Raw genomic sequence first — 24,820 nt, 5'->3', positions numbered from 1 at the left:
TCTGCATAACACGCAGAAGGTCCTGCGTTCAATCCCCAGTAAAACCAATCTGTTCTTGGTGTTGAAATAATACTCAATTAAACTACAATATATGAAGTTCTTGGCTTTGTTGCCGAATGATGGGATGTTTTGGCTTCCATCCCCAACAGAGCTACGAATTTGTTTTTTTTTTTCCCTGGCGGTCAAAACTCATCTCTAATTGCCATTACTTTGCAGGCTTTCAGAGGTTTCATAGTTTAGTGGAAATCACGTCTGCTTTACACGCAGAAGGTCCTGGATTCAATCCCCAGTGAAACCCATGTGTTCTTGGTGTTGAAGTAATCCCCTATCAACCTGCAGTATATAAAGTTCTTGGCTTTGTTGCTGAATAACGGGATGTTTTAGCTTCCATCACCAACAGAGCTACGAATTTGTTTTTTTTCCCCTGGTGGTCAAAACTCGTCTCTAATTGCCATTACTTTGCAGGATTTCAAAGGTTTCATAGTGTAGTGGTCATCACATCTGCTTCACACGCAGAAGGTCCTGGGTTCAATCCCCAGTGAAACCAATCTGTTTTTGGTGTTGAAGTAATTTCCTATCGACTTGTAATATGTGAAATTCTTGGTTTCGTTGCCAAATGACAATACATTTTGGCTTCCATCACAAAGAGAACTACGATTTTGGGTTTGTTTTTTATTGACCATTTTAGCAGAAAACATAATCCCATATTATAAAAATCCTATTTGTTTCAAAATATATAGTTCCCATAAATACAAAAGCAAAAGACCAAACTATGGAGAAAAAAGTAACACATTCAATATAAACTTCAATTTAAGCAAAATCCCTTTGTAGGAATAAAACTGGTAAAATATGTAATAATAATTGTAAATGTTTCATTAACCAAAAATACTTTCCTTCAGCAATAAAAATACCCTGTCAGTCACAATTCTGCTCTGCTAGCCAATACACAGTAATTTTTCGTCAGATTTCATAGTGTAGTGGTCATCACGTCTGCTTAACACGCAGAAGGTCCTGGGTTCAATCCCCAGTGAAACCAATCTGTTCTTAGTGTTGAAATAATACGCTATCCAACTACAATATATGAAGTTCTCGGCTTTGTTGCCGAATGACGGGATGTTTTGGCTTCCACCACAAACAGAACTACAAATTATTTTTTTTTTTTCCCCTAACGGTCAAAACTCGTCTCTAAATGCCATTACTTTGCAGGATTTCACAGGTTTCATAGTGGAGTCGTCATCACGTCTACTTCACACGCAGAAGGTCCTGGGTTCAATCCCCAGTAAAAACAAGCCGTTTTCGCTGTTCAAGTAATTTGCTATCAACCTGTAACATATGAAATTCTTTGTTTTGTTGCCAACTGATAATATATTTTGGCTTCCATCACCAAGAGAACTACGATTTTGGGTTTCTTTTTTATTGACCATTTTAGCAGAAAACATAATCCCATATTATAAAAATCCTGTTTGTTTCAAAATATATAGTTCCTTTAAATACAAACGCAAACAACTAAACTATGTGGAAAAAAGTAACACATTCAATGTAAACTTCCTTTTAAGCAAAATCCCTTTGTAGGAATAAAACTGGTAAAATATGTAATAAAAATTGTAAATGTTTCATTAACCAAAAATACTTTCCTTCAGCAATAAAAAGGCCCCGTCAGTCACAATTCTGCTCTGCTAGCCAATACACAGTAACTGTCCATCAGGTTTTATAGAGTAGTGGTCATCACGTCTGCATAACACGCAGAAGGTCCTGCGATCAATCCCCAGTAAAAACAATCTGTTCTTGGTGTTGAAATAATACTCAATTAAACTACAATATATGAAGTTCTTGGCTTTGTTGCCGAATGATGGGATGTTTTGGCTTCCATCCCCAACAGAGCTACGAATTTGTTTTTTTTTTTCCCTGGCGGTCAAAACTCGTCTCTAATTGCCATTACTTTGCAGGCTTTCAGAGGTTTCATAGTTTAGTGGAAATCACATCTGCTTTACACGCAGAAGGTGCTGGGTTCAATCCCCAGTGAAACCCATGTGTTCTTGGTGTTTAAGTAATCCCCTATAAACCTGCAGTATATAAAGTTCTTGGCTTTGTTGCTGAATAACGGGATGTTTTAGCTTCCATCACCAACAGAGCTACGAATTTGTTTTTTTTCCCCTGGCGGTCAAAACTCGTCTCTAATTGCCATTACTTTGCAGAATTTCAAAGGTTTCATAGTGTAGTGGTCATCACATCTGCTTCACACGCAGAAGGTCCTGGGTTCAATCCCCAGTGAAACCAATCTGTTTTTGGTGTTGAAGTAATTTCCTATCGACTTGCAATATGTGAAATTCTTGGTTTCGTTGCCAAATGACAATACATTTTGGCTTCCATCACAAAGAGAACTACGATTTTGGGTTTGTTTTTTATTGACCATTTTAGCAGAAAACATAATCCCATATTATAAAAATCCTATTTGTTTCAAAATATATAGTTCCCATAAATACAAAAGCAAAAGACCAAACTATGGAGAAAAAAGTAACACATTCAATATAAACTTCAATTTAAGCAAAATCCCTTTGTAGGAATAAAACTGGTAAAATATGTAATAATAATTGTAAATGTTTCATTAACCAAAAATACTTTCCTTCAGCAATAAAAATACCCCGTCAGTCACAATTCTGCTCTGCTAGCCAATACACAGTAATTTTTCGTCAGGTTTCATAGTGTAGTGGTCATCACGTCTGCTTAACACGCAGAAGGTCCTGGGTTCAATCCCCAGTGAAACCAATCTGTTCTTAGTGTTGAAATAATACGCTATCCAACTACATTATATGAAGTTCTCGGCTTTGTTGCCGAATGACGGGATGTTTTGGCTTCCATCACAAACAGAACTACAAATTTATTTTTTTTTTTTCCCCTAACGGTCAAAACTCGTCTCTAAATGCCATTACTTTGCAGGATTTCACAGGTTTCATAGTGGAGTCGTCATCACGTCTACTTCACACGCAGAAGGTCCTGGGTTCAATCCTCAGTAAAAACAAGCCGTTTTCGCTGTTCAAGTAATTTGCTATCAACCTGTAACATATGAAATTCTTTGTTTTGTTGCCAACTGATAATATATTTTGACTTCCATCACCAAGAGAACTACGATTTTGGGTTTCTTTTGTATTGACCATTTTAGCAGAAAACATAATCCCATATTATAAAAATCCTGTTTGTTAACAAATATATAGTTCCTTTAAATACAAAAGCAAACAACTAAACTATGTGGAAAAAAGTAACACATTCAATGTAAACTTCCTTTTAAGCAAAATCCCTTTGTAGGAATAAAACTGGTAAAATATGTAATAAAAATTGTAAATGTTTCATTAACCAAAAATACTTTCCTTCAGCAATAAAAAGGCCCCATCAGTCACAATTCTGCTCTGCTAGCCAATACACAGTAACTTTCCATCAGGTTTCATAGAGTAGTGGTCATCACGTCTGCTTAACACGCAGAAGGTCCTGCGTTCAATCCCCAGTAAAACCAATCTGTTCTTGGTGTTGAAATAATACTCAATTAAACTACAATATATGAAGTTCTTGGCTTTGTTGCCGAATGATGAAATGTTTTGGCTTCCATCCCCAACAGAGCTACGAATTTGTTTTTTTTTCCCCTGGCGGTCAAAACTCGTCTCTAATTGCCATTACTTTGCAGGCTTTCAAAGGTTTCATAGTGTAGTGGAAATCACGTCTGCTTTACACGCAGAAGGACCTGGGTTCAATCCCCAGTGAAACCCATGTGTTCTTGGTCTTGAAATAATCCCCTATCAACCTGCAGTATATAAAGTTCTTGGCTTTGTTGCTGAATAACGGGATGTTTTAGCTTTCATCACCAACAGAGCTACGAATTTGTTTTTTTTCCCCTGGCGGTCAAAACTCGTCTCTAATTGCCATTACTTTGCAGGATTTCAAAGGTTTCATAGTGTAGTGGTCATCACATCTGCTTCACATGCAGAAGGTCCTTGGTTCAATCCCCAGTGAAACCAATCTGTTTTTGGTGTTGAAGTAATTTCCTATCGACTTGTAATATGTGAAATTCTTGGTTTCGTTGCCAAATGACAATACATTTTGGCTTCCATCACAAAGAGAACTACGATTTTGGGTTTCTTTTTTATTGACCATTTTAGCAGAAAACATAATCCCATATTATAAAAATCCTATTTGTTTCAAAATATATAGTTCCCATAAATACAAAAGCAAAAGACCAAACTATGGAGAAAAAAGTAACACATTCAATATAAACTTCAATTTAAGCAAAATCCTTTTGTAGGAATAAAACTGGTAAAATATGTAATAATAATTGTAAATGTTTCATTAACCAAAAATACTTTCCTTCAGCAATAAAAAGGCCCCGTCAGTCACAATTCTGCTCTGCTAGCGAATACATAGTAACTTTTTGTCAGGTTTCATAGTGTAGTGGTCATCACGTCTGCTTAACACGCAGAAGGTCCTGGCTTCAATCCCCAGTGAAACCAATCTGTTCTTAGTGTTGAAATAATACGCTATCCAACTACAATATATGAAGTTCTCGGCATTGTTGCCGAATGACAGTATGTTTTGGCTTCCATCACAAACAGAACTACAAATTTATTTTTTTTTTTCCCCTGGCGGTCAAAACTCGTCTCTAAATGCCATTACTTTGCAGGATTTCACAGGTTTCAAAGTGGAGTGGTCATCATGTCTACTTCACACGCAGAAGGTCCTGGGTTCAATACCCAGTGAAACCAATCTGTTTTCGGTGTTGAAGTAATTTCCTATCAACCTGTAAAGTATGAAATTCTTGGTATCGTTGCCAAATGACAATACATTTTGGCTTCTATCACAAGGAGAACTACGATTTTGGGTTTCTTTTTATTGAACATTTTAGCAGAAAACATAATCCCATATTATAACAATCCTGTTTGTTTCAAAATTTATAGTTCCCATAAATACAAAAGCAAACGATTAAACTGTGTAGAAAAAAGTAACACATTCAATGTAATCTTCAATTTAAGCAATATCCCTTTGTAGGAATAAAACTGGTAAAATATGTAATAAAAATTGTAAATGTTTCATTACCAAAAACACTTTTCTTCAGCAATAAAAAGGCCCCATCAGTTACAATTCTGCTCTGCTAGCCAATACACAGTAACTTTCCAGAAGGTTTCATAGTGTAGTAGTCATCACGTCTGCTTAACACTGGTTCAATCCCCAGTAAAAGCAATCTGTTCTTGGTGTTGAAATAATACCCTATCAAACTACAATATATGAAGTTCTTGGCTTTGTTGCCGAATGATGGGATGTTTTGGCTTCCATCACCAACAGAACTAATAATTTTTTTCCCCTGGCTGGCAAAACTCGTTTTCAATTGCCATTGCTTTCCAGGATTTCACAGGTTTCATAGTGTAGTGGTCATCATATCTGCTTCACACGCAGAAGGTCCTGGGTTCAATCCCCAGTGAAACCAATCTGTTTTCGCTGTTGAAGTAATTTGCTATCAACCTGTAATATATAAAATTCTTGATTTCGTTGCCAAATGACAATACATTTTGGCTTCCATCACAAAGAGAACTATTATTTTGGGTTTCTTTTTCATTGTCCATTTTAGCAGAAAACATAATCCCTTATTATAAAAATCCTGTTTGTTTAAAAATATATAGTTCCCATAAATACAAAAGCAAACGACTAAACTGTGTAGAAAAAAGTAACACATTCAATGTAAACTTCAATTTAAGCAATATCCCTTTGTAGGAATAAAACTGGTAAAATATGTAATAAAAATTGTAAATGTTTCATTACCAAAAATACTTTCCTTCAGCAATAAAAAGGCCCCGTCAGTCACAATTCTGCTCTGCTAGCCAATACACAGTAACTTTTCATCAGGTTTCATAGTGTAGTGGTCATCACGTCTGCTTAACACGCAGAAGGTCCTGGGTTCAATCCCCAGTGAAACCAATTTTTTCTTGGTGTTGAAATAATACCCTATCCAACTACAATATATGAATTTCTTGGCTTTGTTGCCGAATGACGGGATGTTTTAGCTTCCATAACCAACAGAACTACGAATTTTTTTTTTTTCCTGGCGGTCAAAACTCGTCTCCAATTGCCATTGCTTTGCAGGATTTCACAGGTTTCATAGTGTAGTGGTCATCACGTCTGCTTAACACGCAGAAGGTCCTGGGTTCAATCCCCAGTGAAACCAGTCTCTTCTTGGTGTTGAAATAATACCCTATTCAACTGCAATACATGAAGTTCTTGGCTTTGTTGCCGAATGACGGGATGTTTTAGCTTCCATAACCAACAGAACTACGAATTTTTTTTTTTCCTGGCAGTCAAATTTCGTCTCTAATTGCCATTACTTTGCAGGAATCACAGGTTTTAAATTGTGGTGGTCATCAAGTCTGCTTCATATGCAGAACGTTCTGGGTTCAATACACAGTGAAACCAATCTGTTTTCGGTGTTGAAGTAATTTCCTATCAACCTGTAAAGTATGAAATTCTTGGTTTCGTTGCCAAATGACAATACATTTTGGCTTCTATCACAAGGAGAACTACGATTTTGCGTTTCTTTTTTATTGAACATTTTAGCAGAAAACATAATCCCATATTATAACAATCCTGTTTGTTTCAAAATTTATAGTTCCCATAAATACAAAACCAAACGATTAAACTGTGTAGAAAAAAGTAACACATTCAATGTAAACTTCAATTTAAGCAATATCCCTTTGTAGGAATAAAACTGGTAAAATATGTAATAAAAATTGTAAATGTTTCATTACCAAAAACACTTTTCTTCAGCAATAAAAAGGCCCCATCAGTTACAGTTCTGCTCTGCTTGCCAATACACAGTAACTTTCCAGAAGGTTTCATAGTGTAGTAGTCATCACATCTGCTTAACACTGGTTCAATCCCCAGTAAAAGCAATCTGTTCTTGGTGTTGAAATAATACCCTATCAAACTACAATATATGAAGTTCTTGGCTTTGTTGCCGAATGATGGGTTGTTTTGTCTTCCATCACCAACAGAACTAATAATTTTTTTCCCCTGGCGGTCAAAACTCGTTTTCAATTGCCATTGCTTTGCAGGATTTCACAGGTTTCATAGTGTAGTGGTCATCACGTCTGCTTCACACGCAGAAGGTCCTGGGTTCAATCCCCAGTGAAACCAATCCGTTTTCGCTGTTTAAGTAATATGCTATCAACAGGATTTCACAGGTTTCATAGTATAGTGGTCATCATGTCTGCTTAACACGTAGAAGGTCATCACGTCTGCTTAACACGCAGAAGGTCATGGGTTTAATCCCCAGTAAAACCAGTCTGTTCTTAGTGTTGAAATAATAAACTATCCAACTGCAATACATGAAGTTCTTGGCTTTGTTGCCGAATGACGGGATGTTTTAGCTTCCATAACCAACAGAACTACGAATTTTTGTTTTTTTTCCTGGCAGTCAAATTTCGTCTCTAATTGCCATTACTTTGCAGGAATCACAGGTTTTAAAGTGTGGTGGTCATCAAGTCTGCTTCATATGCAGTACGTTCTGGGTTCAATACCCAGTGAAACCAATCTGTTTTCGGTGTTGAAGTAATTTCCTATCAACCTGTAAAGTATGAAATTCTTGGTATCGTTGCCAAATGACAATACATTTTGGCTTCTATCACAAGGAGAACTACGATTTTGGGTTTCTTTTTATTGAACATTTTAGCAGAAAACATAATCCCATATTATAACAATCCTGTTTGTTTCAAAATTTATAGTTCCCATAAATACAAAAGCAAACGATTAAACTGTGTAGAAAAAAGTAACACATTCAATGTAATCTTCAATTTAAGCAATATCCCTTTGTAGGAATAAAACTGGTAAAATATGTAATAAAAATTGTAAATGTTTCATTAACAAAAACACTTTTCTTCAGCAATAAAAAGGCCCCATCAGTTACAATTCTGCTCTGCTTGCCAATACACAGTAACTTTCCAGAAGGTTTCATAGTGTAGTAGTCATCACGTCTGCTTAACACTGGTTCAATCCCCAGTAAAAGCAATCTGTTCTTGGTGTTGAAATAATACCCTATCAAACTACAATATATGAAGTTCTTGGCTTTGTTGCCGAATGATGGGATGTTTTGGCTTCCATCACCAACAGAACTAATAATTTTTTTCCCCTGGCTGGCAAAACTCGTTTTCAATTGCCATTGCTTTGCAGGATTTCACAGGTTTCATAGTGTAGTGGTCATCATGTCTGCTTCATACGCAGAAGGTCCTGGGTTCAATCCCCAGTGAAACCAATCTGTTTTCGCTGTTGAAGTAATTTACTATCAACCTGTAATATATAAAATTCTTGGTTTCGTTGCCAAATGACAATACATTTTGGCTTCCATCACAAAGAGAACTATTATTTTGGGTTTCTTTTTTATTGTCCATTTTAGCAGAAAACATAATCCCATATTATAAAAATCCTGTTTGCTTTAAAATATATAGTTCCCATAAATACAAAAGCAAACGACTAAACTGTGTAGAAAAAAGGAACCCATTCAATGTAAACTTCAATTTCAGCAATATCCCTTTGTAGGAATAAAACTGGTAAAATATGTAATAAAAATTGTAAATGTTTCATTACCAAAAATACTTTCCTTCAGCAAGAAAAAGGCCCCGTCAGTCACAATTCTGCTCTGCTAGCCAATACACAGTAACTTTTCATCAGGTTTCATAGTGTAGTGGTCATCACGTCTGCTTAACGCACAGAAGGTCCTGGGTTTAATCCCCATTAAAACCAATCTGTTATTAGTGTTGAAATAATACCCTATCTTACTACAATACATGAAGTGCTTGGCTTTGTTGCTGAATGACGGGATGTTTTGGCTTCCATCACCAACAGACCTACGATTTTTTTTTTTTTTTCCTCTGGCTGTCAAGACTCGTCTCCAATTGCCATTGCTTTGCAGAATTTCACAGGTTTAATAGTCTAGTGGTCATCACGTCTGCTTTACTCGCAGAAGATCCTGGGTTCAAACCACAGTGAAACCCATCTGTCCTTGGTGTTGAAATAATACCCTATCAACCTGCAATATATTAAGTACTTGGCTTTGTTGCCGAATAAAAGGATGTTTTGGCTTCCATCAACAACAGAACTACGAATTATTTTTTTTTTCCCCTAGTGGTCAAAACTCGTCTCTATTTGCCATTACTTTGCAGGATTTCACAGGTTTCAAAGTGTAGTAGTCATCACATCTGCTTCACACGCAGGAGGTCCTGGGTTCAATCCCTAGTAAAAACAAGCCGTTTTCGCTGTTGAAGTAATTTGCTGTCAACCTGTAATATGAAAATTCTTGGTTTTGTTGCCGAAATGACAATACATTTTGGCTTCCATCACAAAGAACTACGATTTTGGCTTTCTTTTATATTGACCATTTTAGCAGAAAACATAATCCCATATTATAAAAATCCTGTTTGTTTTAAAATATATAGTTCCCATAAATACAAAAGCAAACGACTAAACTGTGTAGAAAAAAGTAACACATTCAATGTAAACTTCAATTTAAGCAATATCCCTTTGTAGGAATAAAACTGGTAAAATATGTAATAAAAATTGTAAATGTTTCATTACCAAAAATACTTTCCTTCAGCAATAAAAAGGCCCTGAAATCACAATTCTGCTCTGCTAGCCAATACACAGTAACTTTTCATTAGGATTCATAGTGTAGTGGTCATCACGTCTGCTTTACTCGCAGAAGATCCTGGGTTCAAACCCCAGTGAAACCCATTTGTCCTTGGTGTTGAAATAATACCCTATCAAACTACAATATATGAAGTTCTTGGCTTTGTTGTAGTATGATGGGATGTTTTGGCTTCCATCACCAACAGAACTAAGAATTTTTTTTTTTTTCCCTGGCGGTCAAAACTCGTCTCCAATTGCCATTGCTTTGCAGGATTTCACAGGTTTCATAGTGTAGTGGTCATCATGTCTGCTTAACACGCAGAAGGTCCTGGGTTAAATCCCCAGTAAAACCAGTCTGTTCTTGGTGTTAAAACAATATCCTATCCAACTGCAATACATGAAGTTCTTGGCTTTGTTGCCGAATGACGGGATGTTTTAGCTTCCATAACCAACAGAACTACGATTTTTTTTTTTTCCTGGCAGTCAATTTTCGTCTCTAGTTGCCATTACTCTGCAGGAATCACAGGTTTTAAAGTGTGGTGGTCATCAAGTCTGCTTCATATGCAGAACATTCTGGGCTCAATACCCAGTGAAACCAATCTGTTTTCGGTGTTGAAGTAATTTCCTATCAACCTGTAAAGTATGAAATTCTTGGTTTCGTTGCCAAATGACAATACATTTTGGCTTCTATCACAAGGAGAACTACGATTTTGGGTTTCTTTTTTATTGAACATTTTAGCAGAAAACATAATCCCATATTATAACAATCCTGTTTGTTTCAGAACAAAGAAAAAAAGTAACACATTCAATGTAAACTTCAATTTAAGCAATATCCCTTTGTAGGAATAAAACTGGTAAAATATGTAATAAAAATTGTAAATGTTTCATTACCAAAAACACTTTTCTTCAGCAATAAAAAGGTCCCGTCAGTTACAATTCTGCTCTGCTTGCCAATACACAGTAACTTTCCAGAAGGTTTCATAGTGTAGTAGTCATCACATCTGCTTAACACTGGTTCAATCCCCAGTAAAAGCAATCTGTTCTTGGTGTTGAAATAATACCCTATTAAACTACAATATATGAAGTTCTTGGCTTTGTTGCCGAATGATGGGATGTTTTGGCTTCCAAGGATTTCTTGGTGTTGAAATAATACACTATCCAACTACAATATATGAAGTTCTTGGCTTTGTTGTCGAATAACAGGATGTTTTGGCTTCCAACAGAACTTTGATATTTTTTTTTTTTCCCTGGCGGTCAAAATCGTCTCCAATTGCCATTGCTTTGCAGGATTTCACAGGTTTCATAGTGTAGTGGTCATCACGTCTGCTCAACACGCAGAAAGTCCTGGGTTTAATCCCCAGTAAAACCGGTCTGTTCTTGGTGTTGAAATAATACCCTATCCAACTACAATACATGAAGTTCTTGGCTTTGTTGCCGAATGACGGGGTGTTTTAGCTTCCATAACCAACAGAACTACGAATTTTTTTTTTCCCTGGCAGTCAAAACTCGTCTCTAATTGCCATTACTTTGCAGGATTTCACAGGTTTTAAAGTGTGGTGGTCATCAAGTCTGCTTCATATGCAGAACGTTCTGGATTCAATACCCAGTTAAACCAATCTGTTTTCGGTGTTGAAGTAATTTCCTATCAACCTGTAAAGTATGAAATTCTTGGTTTCGTTGCCAAATGACAATACATTTTGGCTTCTATCACAAGGAGAACTACGATTTTGGGTTTCTTTTTTATTGAACATTTTAGCAGAAAACATAATCCCATATTATAAAAAAACCTGTTTGTTTTAAAATATATAGTTCCCATAAATACAAAAGCAAACGACTAAACTATGTAGAAAAAAGTAACACATTCAATGTAAACTTCAATTTAAGCAATATCCCTTTGTAGGAATAAAACTGGTAAAATATGTAATAAAAATTGTAAATGTTTCATTACCAAAAATACTTTCCTTCAGCAATAAAAAGGCCCTGTCAGTCACAATTTTGCTCCGATAGCCAATACTCTATAATTTTTTTGTCATGTTTCATAGTGTAGTGGTTATCATGTGTGCTTTACATGCAGAAGGTCCTGATTCAATCCCCAGTGAAACCTATCTGTTCTTGGTGTTGAAGTAATACTCTATCAACCAGCAATATAAAAAGTTCTTGGCTTTGTTCACGAATAACGGGGTGTTTTTTCTTCCATCACCAACAGTACTACGAATTATTTTTTTTTTTTACCCTGGCGGTCAAAACTAGAGATGAGCGAACCGGTCGCGGTTTGGCTCGAGGTCGGTTCGCCGAACGGAGCTCCCGTTCGAGTTCGGTTCGTCGAACGTTTGACGAACCGAACTCGAACTGCATAGGAAACAATGGCAGGCATTCACAAACACATAAAAACACATAGAAAACACCCTCAATGGTGTCCAAAAGGTGACAAACAACGCACAACACATCCCAAACACATGGGAAAGTGACAAGGACATATACTCATGCGAAAACAAAAGTGCTGGACAAGGAAAAAGAGGAGGACACACAGATATATGAGTATATGCAAGGAAACATCGATGCCATTACTGTGCAACTTGAGCCCTGCTCATTTTAGGCTTCGAATCTGGATAAATTGCCTGAGATTGCCACGTACGCCTTGGGGATCTTGTCGTGTCCTGCAGCCAGCGTTCTCTCGGAACCTGTCTTCAGTGCTGCTGGGGGTCTGCTGGTAGATAAGCACACGTGTCTGTCCACTGACAATGTGGACAAGGCTCTCAGAGGACTTTTCTTCCCCTGGGTCACCCAAGGGACGGGAAAGGCACGCTTATTTTTGAGAGTGCTTCATGCAAAGCATCTTTTTCTTTTTCACAAGGGGGGTCAACTGATGCCAGTCAAGTGGGGTGTGTGTGGCCCAATTAGTGGCAACGAGGGAGACTGTGGTTGGAGTCCCCTCGCTGTGTTTCTAAAAGAACCAAGATGAACAAGTCATGGCTCTCAGAGGACTTTTCTTCCCCTGAGTCAGCCAGGGGATGGGAAAGGCAAGCGTATTTTTGAGAGTGCTTCATGCAAAGCATCTTTTTCTTTTTCAAAAGGGGGGGTCAACTGATGCCAGTCAAGTGGGGTGTGTGTGGCCCAACTAGTGGCAATGAGGGAGACTGTGGTTGGAGTCCCCTCGCTGTGTTTTACAAGATTTTCGAAGGGCATGACATGCCTAAGAGGTTGAGTTTCATCATCTGCAACTTGTTGGCAACAGAAAGGCTGCCTTTACACCCTATTGAGACCGAGGATTTTCGAGACCTTATGCCCATTGCAGTGCCCCAAGAGCCGATGGCCAGTCGTCACTCCTTCTCCAAGAAAGGCGTGCCCGCGCTACCACAGTAGGTCGCACACAACCTCACCGATTCCTTGAGAAACTCTGTGTGTGACAGGGTGCATTTCACCACAGATACTTGGACCAGTAAGCATGGACAGGGGAGTTACATGTTGCTGACTGGGCACTGGGTAACTGGGTGAGAGATGGAGAAGGGTTTGCTGTACAAGTCTTTCCGTCCCCACGACTTGTGTGTCAATCCTTCCTCTGTATGTACAAGTTCATCCGCTGCTTCTGCCTCCTCAACCTCGTGTGGCCCAAGCCCTGTGTGGTCAGTCCACCCTTCCTTGTAACTGCGCCCAAGGAATCCCACACACCTCCTTACTATGCTGGCAGCAGAGCTCAAGGCCATCAGGCGGTCAAATGTTTACTTTGAAATGTAGGGGAAATGTGAGACACCGCTGAGGAATTGTGGACGGTTAGCTCTGGAGAGTGAGACCGAGTTTCATCAAAGGTTGTCTCCACTCAACCAGCAGCCAGGGAAGGTCGGGTGCGACAATGATGCAAACCAGTCTGCGACCCTTCTTCAGGGCAATGTGGCACACGTGCCTTGTATGGCTCACGTGTTGAACCTGGTTGTCCAGCAATTTTTAAAACACTATCCCGGCCTACATGGCCTTCTGCAGAGGGCACGGTGTAACGCCTGCCTGGATCGACACACTCAGATGGGCTGTAAAGGATAGGCTAGAGGCAAGCCACTCACCAAGCTGGACACCCAGAACCCTGAAACCCTTTAACCCCTATACAGTGATTTGGAATTACACAGGGCCCAAGTTGATCAATACCTGTGGAAGGCTGCAGTTCCAGAGAATAGTAGTCATGCAGGGTCAAAAACATTAATTGAGGAAGAGGAACAGAATGGGATGGCCAGGACTTAATCAGAAAACAAGCAGAGGTGAAATGCGGATCGGCCAACGAGGTACATAAACAGCAAGCAGGAAAAGTAGTCAGGTAACAAGCACACAAACTCATAAAACTGAACTGAGGGTAACAGTAACAAAAGGTTCATAGCTTTGTCTGGCAGTGGTCTGCAGACAGGAGGGGCCTAAAAAAGGGTGTGGTGTCTTCCCATTGGTTGTAGCTGAATGATGGTACTTCATCTGTGAGATACCCACCACCTACATTCAGCCTGTCAAGGTAACGCAACCCAGTGGGTGACCATAACCTGCGTCCACCTGCGCCGCAGGCATCGACTCCTTTCCCATCATCAGCACTATGCACGAAAGGAACACGTTGTCACCTGGCGACCGGAGTACAAATTAATTGAGTGGACTACGTTGGTGACTTAACAGCCGTGTGCGGCAATGATGCAAACCTGTCTGCGGCCCTTCGTCAGGGCAATGTGACACACGTGCCTTGTATGGCTCACGTGTTGAATCTGATTCTCCAGCAATTTTTAAAATACCATCCCGGCCTACATGGCCTTGTGCAGCGGGCATGCTGCTATGTGCTCACTTTCATCCTTCGCACCCAGCAGCTCAACAACTTTCATCGCTCCTGAAGTCTTAGGGTCTGGCGGTTAAACGCCGGAAATGCGATGTTCCGACACGCAGGAATTGGAATCTGCTCATGTTGCAGCGTCTGTGGAAGCACCGCAGAGCCCTGCTGAAATACGTTATAATGTATACCCTGGGCTAACTTGATCCAGAGGTGGTGCAGATCACGCTGCTGGAGTGGTGTCAGATCAAGGACCTATGCACCCTTCTACACAGTTTACAAATGTCGACGAAGATGTTTAGCACTAGCGATGCCATTCTCAGTGTGACAATTCTGGTCATCTACAAGATGGAGCACACTGTAAGCATTATTCGGAGTCAGGTGTTGGTCCAAGAGGAAGGGGAGGAAGTACAGGAGGAGTCATATGCAGAAGGGATAATAAGATGTACAAGGTCCATACGTTGAGCGGCACCTAGGCGGCAGTCATGGTGGGGGATAGGGATTAACAAGGGCGCATAGTATCAGCAAAAATTGTTGAGGAAGGTGCAGGAGCCCATGAAGAAATGGAGGACGAACTTGCGATGGGCATGGAAGACTCAGCAGATGAGTGAGAGCTTGCTCACATTTCGGTTGTGCGAGGTTGGGGGGAGAGGGCAGAGGAAGGAGGCACGATTCTCACCTCTCTGCCACCAACAAACCAAGGACTTGGTCCTCCTGGATGCACAAGACACATGAGCGCCTTCTTGCTGCACTACCTACAACATGACCCTCGGATTGTACGAATTCGAAGTAATGCTAACTACTGGGTTGCCACACTGTTAGATCCCCGGTACAAGACAAAATTTGGCGAAATAATATCAGCCATAGAAAGGGACGCACGTATACAGGAGTATCTGCAGAAGGTGGTACGGATTCTTAGATCTGCTTTTCCAGTAAACACCAGTGCTGCACAGAGTGAATCTCAATGCTTTGTCATGGATAGGAGGAAATGGGCTTTTACTTGTCCACATCTGAGGGACCGAGGGCTGGCTGCTGGGCTGAGATGGCATTTGTCAGGGCCAGGCGGTCGGGCAGACCCAGGAGGTGGATCCACTGGGCCGAACTCTAAGATGGTGGTAAGGAGTCCGGTAGCTGAAGCACTATGGGCAGTAGAACAGTCCGTGCCAGTGAGTGTAACGAAGGAGTCCCTGGGACCGCGGAGTCACAGATGGTAGTCCGGGTGACGTAGCTCAGGTTCGGAAGCCGAGGTGATGTCAGGCGGGGTCCGGAACCTTTGGAGCGAGATGACGGGTCACCGCAGGGATCCGAGATGGTACGGACTGTCAGATGGCAGACGGACAGCGTGCGGGGTTCGGGATTCAGCAGGACCGGATGGCGAGGCAGGATCAGCTCTAGAAGAGAGATACGTGAGTATGGCAAGACGACACAAGGAGACCTGACTCCTAGCTTGGAAAACACGAAGATCAGGCCCCGCCCTCTTGGACAATACACCCCTATATACCCTGTACCTGTTCAGCCTCATTTCCTGTTAATGGACGCTGGCCCTTTAAGAAAGGGTCAGTGACCGCGCGCGCGCCCTAATGCGCATGCGCGCAGCCCGGGTGCCAGAAGCCAGGGAAGGAGGCTGAGAAGAGGACGCAGGGGAGCCGGCCAGGGCCTGGGAGGCCGTCGGGCGCCGCGATCGGAGACCAGGGGGCCTGGGAAGGACGGGCACCGGAGCCAAGGACCCGGGGAGCGTGGCAGGTGAGCCGGGGAGCGGGGCTGAGGACCCGGGGAGCGGAGCGGAGGACCCGGGGAGGGGAGCCAAGGACCCGGGGAGCGTGACAGCATTGAGTACGGTGTCCCTGCAGAGTTGCACTTTTGGTCATATACCAAATGAGTTGAAAAATGACAAATGCTGGTGGAAAGGGGAACAGGTGTGTTGGAAAGGGGAAAAAAGTTTTTGTGAGTGGGTTTGGTTGTTAAGCAAAAGTAACATTTGATGAAGAAACACCATCTGTTACGGTGGGACTGGCAGATTTGGATAAGGTGGTATATACTATGTTACTGGTATATAACGAAAATTAATAAGAAAAAAAAGAGAAAGGTATATATCCCCATCAGCAGTCAATGTCCACCGTGCTCCCAGATGGAAAAGGAGAGGTTGGCAAATGGAAGGTTCGGTGGAGGATACAGATCTGTGTGGCTATGAAACTAATAGTTGCCTGAACCGAGTTAGACGCCACTCGGATCTTGAGACTGGGAGCCCTGTTAGCGTCACAGGGTCCACACGCCCACCCAGCCCAGGAACTCCCTGTTAACATCACAGGGGCCATTGAGTACGCTGACCGTGTGCATTGGGGCCACACCTGTGGACAGCAGGTGCATCAGCAGCAGCAGGCCTGTTAATGCCACTGGGCTGCACAAGCAGGACTTGAAGGACAGGAGCTGGTCTTAACCGTTCTGCGTTACCAACTGTGGTGGCGGCCTGCATCGACGCCCTATCCCTGCCTACCTCTGGCCTAAAGCCGCAATGGGTTCAACACATGGAGGTGTGCTCTTTCGGAGCATAATAGAAGACTGCGCACCTCCTTGTTGGCTCCAGCCCGTTTTATAACCTGGGTCCGCCCCAAACCAGGGTGGACCACAATGCACCTCCTGGAGAAAAAAGCAGAGTGACACGTCATGAGTGGCATAACTAGCGTCCTATTTGGAACCGCAACTTCAATAATGACATCATGGCGGCCACAACACAAACACCTCACCAGTCATTGTTTTACCATCAATAATGAGGTGACAAGTCATAGGGGCGGGCCTCTGCAAGCCATTTGGGAGTGGCCTGGCCACATCGTCAGGACACCTGATGCTCTGTGGTCTATATGGGCCCCCCCACATCAGGGGCAGGGCCAAAGAGTTCATTACCGGACCTAGTTTCTGATGCAGTAAGTGCCTGAGCATGGTCAGTTGCATGAAATAGCATCTCTGAAAAAAGACTATCAGCTTTAGCATGGTGTCTCGGCACAAAACAGGACTTAGACCCGGCACAGAATGCAAGTACCTGTGCAAAGAGGCTTTTCACACTAAGTGTGGGAGCATGCGCTGTATCCCGAAATGAAGACTTAGCGTCAGGAATGGCACAGTCAGGCTGAGCATACTCACTAGGTGAAACACTGTAGTTAGGCTGTAGCTGGGGTAAATCGGCACACGCATGCGCACTAGCTGCCTCTCCACACTTACACGTGGAGGAGAAATTGCTCTTCGGGTGTGGACTTGGAGATGCTGTCTATGAACAGAAGGAAAAGCTAAAGAAAGCCTCACTTTCTATCCCTCCGAATTATCAAATGCAGCAATGAATTCCCTGAGTTTGCTATAACATTAGCGTAGCAAAATGTGCATGAAGGTGTCCTGCACAGGTGCTAGAAATAGCTTGGCACCAGTGGGACAATAATGGAATACAACATCCAGTTCTATAATGCCACTAAATGGCAGTATTTTTTGCTATCAATATAGCTTATTAAAAACAGAGCAGGAGGGTGTCCTGCACAGGTACTAGAAATAGCTTGGCACCAGTGGGACAATAATGGAATACAACATCCAGTTCTATGATGCCACTAAATGGCAGTACTTTTTGCTATCATTATAGCTTATTAAAAACAGAGCAGGAGGGTGTCCTGCACAGGTGCTGCACATAGATTTGCACCAATGGGCCACTAATGGAGTACAACAGCCACTTCTTGTATGCCACTAAGTTTACTCAATTTTTGGTATTATAATGTCTTAGTAAGTAACAATGAGTTTTAGTGTGCAATGCAGGCAGACGTGCTGCAAATATCTTTGCACTAGTGGGACTATACAGAAGTCCAATAGCCACGTTTAGGATGCCACTAGGTTCACTCAGTGTTTGCTAGTATAATGGCTTAGTAACAATGAGTTTGAGTGTGCAATGCAGGCAGACATGCTGCAAATATCTTCGCACTAGTGAGACTATACAGAAGTCCAATAGCCACGTTTAAGATGCCACTAGATTCACTCAGTGTTTGCTAGTATAATGGCTTAGTAACAATGAGTTTGAGTGTGCAATGCAGGCAGACGTGCTGCAAATATCTTTGCACTAGTGGGACAATACAGAAGTCCAACAGCCAATTTTATGATGCCACTAAGTTCACTCAGTGTTTGCTAGTATAATGGCTTGGTAACAATTAGTTTGAGTGTGCAATGCAGGCAGACGTGCTGCAAATATCTTTGCACTAGTGGGACAATACAGAAGTCCAATAGCCATGTTTAGGATGCCACTAGGTTCACTCAGTGTTTGCTAGTATAATGGCTTAGTAACAATGAGTTTGAGTGTGCAATGCAGGCAGACGTGCTGCAAATATCTTTGCACTAGTGGGACTATACAGAAGTCCAAGAGCCACGTTTAGGATGCCACTAGGTTCACTCAGTGTTTGCTAGTATAATGGCTTAGAAACAATGAGTTTGAGTGTGCAATGCAGGCAGACGTGCTGCAAATATCTGTGCACTACTGGGACTATACAGAAGTCCAATAGCCACGTTTAGGATGCCACTAGGTTCACTCAGTGTTTGCTAGTATAATGGCTTAGTAACAATGAGTTTGAGTGTGCAATGCAGGCAGACGTGCTGCAAATATCTTTGCACTAGTGGGACTATACAGAAGTCCAATAGCCACGTTTAGGATGCCACTAGGTTCACTCAGTGTTTGCTAGTATAATGGCTTAGTAACAATGAGTTTGAGTGTGCAATGCAGGCAGCAGTGCTGCAAATATCTTTGCACTAGTGGGACTATACAGAAGTCCAATAGCCACGTTTAGGATGCCTCTAGGTTCACTCAGTGTTTGCTAGTATAATGGCTTAGTAACAATGAGTTTGAGTGTGCAATGCAGGCAGACGTGCTGCAAATATCGGTGCACTACTGGGACTATACAGAAGTCCAATAGCCACGTTTAGAATGCCACTAGGTTCACTCAGTGTTTGCTAGTATAATGGCTTAGTAAAAATGAGTTTGAGTGTGCAATGCAGGCAGACGTGCTGCAAATATCTTTGCACTAGTGGGACTATACAGAAGTCCAATAGCCACGTTTAGGATGCCACTAGGTTCACTCAGTGTTTGCTAGTATAATGGCTTAGTAACAATGAGTTTGAGTGTGCAATGCAGGCAGACGTGCTGCAAATATCTTTGCACTAGTGGGACTATACAGAAGTCCAATAGCCACGTTTAGGATGCCACTAGGTTCACTCATTGTTTTCTAGTATAATGGCTTAGTAACAATGAGTTTGAGTGTGCAATGCAGGCAGACGTGCTGCAAATATCTTTGCACTAGTGGGACTATACAGAAGTCCAATAGCCACGTTTAGGATGCCACTAGGTTCACTCAGTGTTTGCTAGTATAATGGCTTAGTAACAATGAGTTTGAATGTGCAATGCAGGCAGAGGTGCTGCAAATATCTGTGCACTACTGGGACTATACAGAAGTCCAATAGCCACGTTTAGGATGCCACTAAGTTCACTCATTGTTTGCTAGTATAATGGCTTAGTAACAATGAGTTTGAGTGTGCAATGCAGGCAGACGTGCTGCAAATATCTTTGCACTAGTGGGACTATACAGAAATCCAATAGCCACGTTTAGGATGCCACTAGGTTCACTCAGTGTTTGCTAGTATAATGGCTTAGTAACAATGAGTTTGAGTGTGCAATGCAGGCAGAGGTGCTGCAAATATCTGTGCACTACTGGAACTATACAGAAGTCCAATAGCCACGTTTAGGATGCCACTAAGTTCACTCAGTGTTTGCTAGTATAATGGCTTAGTAACAATGAGTTGGAGTGTGCAAAGGGCAGGAGGGTACAGTGGCAGGGTTGTGGGTCTCTGGGTAGAGGAAATGAAGCCTGCCTTTCTATCCCTCCTAATGGGAAAATGCAGCGAGGAAATCCCTGACCTTAGCTACACAGACGCTGTCATCTTGTGTAGCTGTTAAACTCTGTTTTCAGGACCTGTCACCTATGGCTCTGACCCTGCCGGTATGAGCCCTTAAAAGGACTGATAGAAAGTGCTATCCCTATGCTGCCCAGCACTGTGTATGGAGCGTATACAGCTGTATCGGCGATAGGAGCTGCGCCAGTTAAGTCTGACACCAAGGACGCAGAAGGCAGATAATGGCGTGCTGGAGGAAAATGTCCGGTTTAATAATGCAGGGACATGTGACATGGACATCCTATCACACATGCCGCTGCTTCTCTGGCTAAAAGTCCACTTAGCTGTGTGTGTGTCTGGGATTGGCTGACATGCTGGCCCTCCCCACTACACGCGCGCGCTTAGGGAAGGAAGACAAGGAAAAAAAAAAAATGGCGATTGCCATTATCCATACAGCAGTGATCTGAACGCACTGTTCCCGCACACTATACACTGAAATGTTATAATAGTGTAAGTCACAGAGTGACTTACACTATTACAGCGGAAAGCCAGCTAGGAATTAGCTGTTTTTTTTGCTGCTAGAACCGTTCTCGAACGTATCTAGAACTATCGAGCTTTTATCAAAAAGCTCGAGTTCTAGATCGATCTAAGACAGCCCCCAAAATCACTCGAGCCGCGAACTGGAGAACCACGAACCACGAACCGCGCTCAACTCTAGTTAAAACTCGTCTCTAATTGCCATTACTGTGCAGGATTTCACAGGTTTCTAGTGTGGTTGTCATTAAGTCTGCTTCACATGCAGTAAGTTCTGGGTTCAATCCCCAGTGAAACCAACCTGTTTTCGGTGTTGAAGTAATTTCCTATCAACCTGTAAGAAATGAAATTTTTGGTTTTGTTGCCAAATGACAATACATTTTGGCTTCCATCAAAAAGAGAACTACGAATTTGGGTTTCTTTTTTATTGACCATTTTAGCAGAAAACATAATCCCATATTATAAAAATCCTGTTTGTTTCAAAATATATAGTTCCCATAAATACAAAAGCAAACGACTAAACTGTGTAGAAAAAAGTATCACATTCAATGTAAACTTCAATTTAAGCAATATCCCTTTGTAGGAATAAAACTGGTAAAATATGTAATAAAAATTGTAAATGTTTCATTACCAAAAATACTTTCCATCAGCAATAAAAAGGCCCCGTCAGTGACAATTCTGCTCTGCTAGCCAATACACAGCAACTTTTCATCAGGTTTCATAGTGTAGTGGTCATCACGTCTGCTTAACACGTAAAAGGTCCCAGGTTCAATACCCAGTAAAACCAGTCTGTTCTTGGTGTTGAGATAATACCCTATCAAACTACGATATATGAAGTTCTTGGCTTTGTTGACGAATGATGGGTTGTTTTAGCTTCCATCACCAACAGAACTATGAATTATTTTTTTTTTTTTCCCCTGGCGGTCAAAACTCGTCTCTAATTGCCATTACTTTGCAGGATTTCACAGGTTTCTTAGTGTAGTGGTCATCACGTCTGCATAACGCGCAGAAGGTCCTGGGTTCAAACCCCAGTAAAAGCAATCTGTTCTTGGTGTTGAAATAATACCGTATCAAACTACAATATATGAAGTTCTTGGCTTTGTTGCCGAATGATGGGATGTTTTGGCTTCCATCACCAACAGAACTAAGAATTTTTTTTTTCCCCTGGTGGTCAAAACTCGTCTCCAATTGCCATTGCTTTGCAAGATTTCACAGGTTTCATAGTGTAGTGGTCATCACGTCTGCTTGACACGCAGAAGGTCCTGGGTTCAATCCCCAGTGAAACCAATCTGTTTTCGATGTTGAAGTAATTTCCTATCGACTTGTAATATATGAAATTCTTGGTTTCATTGCCAAATGACAATACATTTTGGCTTCCATCACCAAGAGAACTACGATTTTGGGTTTCTTTTTTATTGACCATTTTAGCAGAAAACATAATCCCATATTATAAAAATCCTGTTTGTTTGAAAAAATATAGTTCCCATAAATACAAAAGCAAAAGACAAAACTTTGTGGAAAAAGTAACACATTCAATATAAACTTCAATTTAAGCAAAATCCCTTTGTAGGAATAAAACTAGTAAAATATGAAATAAAAATTGTAAATGTTTTATTAACCAAAAACACTTTTCTTCAGCAATAAAAAGGCCCCCGTCAGTTACAATTCGGCTCCGATAGCCAATACTCTATAATTTTTTTGTCAGGTTTCATAGTGTAGTGGTAATCACGTCTGCTTTACACGCAGAAAGACCTGAGTTCAATCCCCAGTGAAACCCATCTGTCATTGGTGATGGAATAATACCCTATCAACCAGCAATATATAAAGTTCTTGGCTTTGTTGCCGAATAACAGGATGTTTTGGCTTCCATCACCAACTGAACTAAGAATTATTCTTTTTTCCCGCTGGCGGTCAAAACTCGTCTCTAATTGCCATTACTTTGCAGGTTTTCACAGGTTTCATAGTGTAGTGGTCATCACGTCTGCTTAACACGCAGAAGGTCCTGGGTTCAATCCCCAGTGAAACCAGTCTGTTCTTGGTGTTAAAATAATACTCTATCCAACTACAATATATGAAGTTCTTGGCTTTTTTGCCGAATGACAGGATGTTTTGGCTACCATCACCAATAGAACTACGAATTATTTTTTTTTTCCCCTGGTGGTCAAAACTCGTCTCTAATTGCCTTCTCTTTGCAGGATTTCACAGGTTTTAAATTGTAGTAGTCATCACGTCTGCTTCACACGCAGAAGGTCCTGGGTTCAATCCCCAGTAAAAACAAGCCATTTTCGCTGTTGAAGTAATTTGCTATCAACCTATAATATATAAAATTCTTGCTTTCGTTGCCAAATGATAATACATTTTGGCTTCCATCACAAAGAGAACTACGATTTTGGGTTTCTTTTTTATTGACCATTTTAACAGAAAACATAATCCCATATTATAAAAATCCTGTTTGCTTTAAAATATATAGTTCCCATAAATACAGAAGCAAATGACTAAACTGTGTAGAAAAAAGTAACACATTCAATGTAAACTTCAATTTAAGCAATATCCCTATGTAGGAATAAAACTGGTAAAATATGTAATAAAAATTGTAAATGTTTCATTACCAAAACTACTTTTCTTCAGCAATAAAAAGGCCCCGTCAGTCACAATTCTGCTCTGCTTGCCAATACACAGTAAATTTCTATCAGGTGTCATAGTGTAGTAGTCATCACGTCTGCTTAACTCACAGAAGGTCCTAGGTTCAAAGCCTAGTGAAACCAATCTGTTCTTAGTGTTGAAATAATACACTATCTAACTACAATACATGAAGTTCTTGGCGTTGTTGCCGAATGACGGGATGTTTTGGCTTCCATCACCAATAGAACTACGAATTATTTTTTTTTTCCCCTGGTGGTCAAAACTCGTCTCTAATTGCCATTATTTTGCAGGATTTCACAGGTTTCAAAGTGTAGTAGTCATCCCATCTGCTTCACACGCAGAAGGTACCGGGTTCAATCCCTAGTAAAAAACAAGCCGTTTTCGCTGTTGAAGTAATTTGCTATCAGCCTGTAATATATAAAATTCTTGGTTTCGTTGCCAAATGACAATACATTTTGGCTTTCACCACAAAGAGAACTACGATTTTGGGTTTCTTTTTTATTGTCCATTTTAGCAGAAAACATAATCCCATATTATAAAAATCCTGTTTGTTTCAAAATATATAGTTCCCATAAATACAAAAGCAAATTACTAAACTGTGTAGAAAAAAGTAACACATTCAATGTAAACTTCAATTTAAGCAATACCCCTTTGTAGGAATAAAACTGGTAAAATATGTAATAAAAATTGTATATGTTTCATTACCAAAAATACTTTCATTCAGCAATAAAAAGGCCCCGTCAGTCACAATTCTACTCTGCTTGCCAATACTCAGTAACTTTCCATAAGGTTTCATAGTGTAGTGGGCATCACGTCTGCTTAAAATGCGGAAGGTCCTGGGTTCAATCCCCAGTAAAACCAATCTGTTTTTGGTGTTGAAATAATAACCTATCAAACTACAATATATGAAGTTCTTGGCATTGTTGCCGAATGATGAGATGTTTTAGATTCCATCATCAACAGAACTACGAATTATTTTTTTTTCCCCTGGCGGTCAAAACTCGTCTCTAATTGCCATTACTTTGCAGGATTTCACAGGTTTCAAAGTGTAGTGGTCATCACGTCTGCTTAATTCGCAAAAGGTCCTGAGTTCAATCCCCAGTGAAACCAATCTGGTCTTAATGTTAAAATAATACCCTATCAACCAGCAATATATAAAGTTCTTGGCTTTGTTGTCGAATAACAGGATGTTTTGGCTTCCATCACCAACAGAACTACGAATTTTTTTTTTTCCCCTGGCGGTCAAAACTTGTCTCCAATTGCCATTGCTTTGCAGGATTTCACAGGTTTCATAGA

The 24,820-nt window shown here is 40.8% G+C and overlaps 10 non-coding genes across 10 annotated transcripts; all 10 read left to right on the top strand.

Moving 5' to 3' along the window:
* Window positions 1-474: 474 nt before the first annotated feature.
* TRNAV-CAC (transfer RNA valine (anticodon CAC)) lies at window positions 475-547 on the top strand. Its single transcript has one exon. It is a non-coding gene; the product is annotated as a tRNA-Val (tRNA).
* A 1,657-nt stretch (window positions 548-2,204) lies between these two features.
* On the top strand, window positions 2,205-2,277 carry TRNAV-CAC (transfer RNA valine (anticodon CAC)). The gene has a single exon. It is a non-coding gene; the product is annotated as a tRNA-Val (tRNA).
* Window positions 2,278-2,693: 416 nt separating this feature from the next.
* TRNAV-AAC (transfer RNA valine (anticodon AAC)) lies at window positions 2,694-2,766 on the top strand. The gene has a single exon. It is a non-coding gene; the product is annotated as a tRNA-Val (tRNA).
* Window positions 2,767-3,685: 919 nt separating this feature from the next.
* TRNAV-UAC (transfer RNA valine (anticodon UAC)) lies at window positions 3,686-3,758 on the top strand. The gene has a single exon. It is a non-coding gene; the product is annotated as a tRNA-Val (tRNA).
* A 2,124-nt stretch (window positions 3,759-5,882) lies between these two features.
* Window positions 5,883-5,955, top strand: TRNAV-AAC (transfer RNA valine (anticodon AAC)). Its single transcript has one exon. It is a non-coding gene; the product is annotated as a tRNA-Val (tRNA).
* Window positions 5,956-6,129: 174 nt separating this feature from the next.
* On the top strand, window positions 6,130-6,202 carry TRNAV-AAC (transfer RNA valine (anticodon AAC)). The gene has a single exon. It is a non-coding gene; the product is annotated as a tRNA-Val (tRNA).
* Window positions 6,203-7,094: 892 nt separating this feature from the next.
* On the top strand, window positions 7,095-7,167 carry TRNAV-CAC (transfer RNA valine (anticodon CAC)). The gene has a single exon. It is a non-coding gene; the product is annotated as a tRNA-Val (tRNA).
* A 14,928-nt stretch (window positions 7,168-22,095) lies between these two features.
* On the top strand, window positions 22,096-22,168 carry TRNAV-GAC (transfer RNA valine (anticodon GAC)). The gene has a single exon. It is a non-coding gene; the product is annotated as a tRNA-Val (tRNA).
* Window positions 22,169-22,835: 667 nt separating this feature from the next.
* On the top strand, window positions 22,836-22,908 carry TRNAV-AAC (transfer RNA valine (anticodon AAC)). The gene has a single exon. It is a non-coding gene; the product is annotated as a tRNA-Val (tRNA).
* Window positions 22,909-24,312: 1,404 nt separating this feature from the next.
* On the top strand, window positions 24,313-24,385 carry TRNAF-AAA (transfer RNA phenylalanine (anticodon AAA)). Its single transcript has one exon. It is a non-coding gene; the product is annotated as a tRNA-Phe (tRNA).
* Window positions 24,386-24,820: the final 435 nt, after the last annotated feature.

This window comes from Anomaloglossus baeobatrachus, unplaced genomic scaffold, assembly GCF_048569485.1.
Source record: "Anomaloglossus baeobatrachus isolate aAnoBae1 unplaced genomic scaffold, aAnoBae1.hap1 Scaffold_2558, whole genome shotgun sequence".
In the NCBI taxonomy this organism is placed as follows: Eukaryota; Metazoa; Chordata; class Amphibia; order Anura; family Aromobatidae; genus Anomaloglossus; species Anomaloglossus baeobatrachus.
The sequence above is the reverse complement of the archived record's forward strand: the minus strand, read 5'-3'. Positions and strand labels throughout refer to the sequence as shown.